The sequence below is a fragment of the Oncorhynchus nerka genome, linkage group LG3 (assembly GCF_034236695.1).
Source record: "Oncorhynchus nerka isolate Pitt River linkage group LG3, Oner_Uvic_2.0, whole genome shotgun sequence".
Lineage (NCBI taxonomy): Eukaryota > Metazoa > Chordata > Actinopteri > Salmoniformes > Salmonidae > Oncorhynchus > Oncorhynchus nerka.
Genome location: NC_088398.1, coordinates 1,180,605 through 1,181,208, shown reverse-complemented (window position 1 = coordinate 1,181,208; position 604 = coordinate 1,180,605).

Below are 604 nucleotides of genomic sequence, written 5' to 3'. Positions count from 1 at the left end.
TTTGTTTTTCGTGTTTTTTGAGGGGGTACTAGTGAGTCAAATATTCTCATTCACATTTCTATATTACATCTAAATGCATTATTATAATTTACTTCTATATTATGTATCTCATGCATAGTGCAGTACTGTAGTTTATGCATAGTGCAGTACTGTATGTATAGTGTACTACAGTAGTTTATGGATAGTGCAGCACTTCTGTAGTTTATGCATAGTGAATGTCTGCCCCCTGGTGGTGAGTCACATGATAGACCAACAAGTGCTGGGAGAAAAGGCAGATGTTCATGTTCCCCTTTTACAGTTGAAGGCTATTAAAGAAATGAGCAACGTATAATGTTCTTGGGGGAGAAATGTAACCTACACCACTAGAATTGAGTTGTATCTCAAATGTCCATGAAAACAATGTCATGAGACATCACCATCAGTCAATAATCTCTCTGGTCCAGTGGTACCACTTCAATGGAATGGCAGCTGCAGTATGTATTACAATGCACAGAGGATAGATCAGGGGAGTCCATTAACACATAAAGCAGCCTGTTCAGCACTATTATCAGGCCATAGTACTGGCTGGGATGGAATGGTATTAAACAAATCAAACACCTGATTT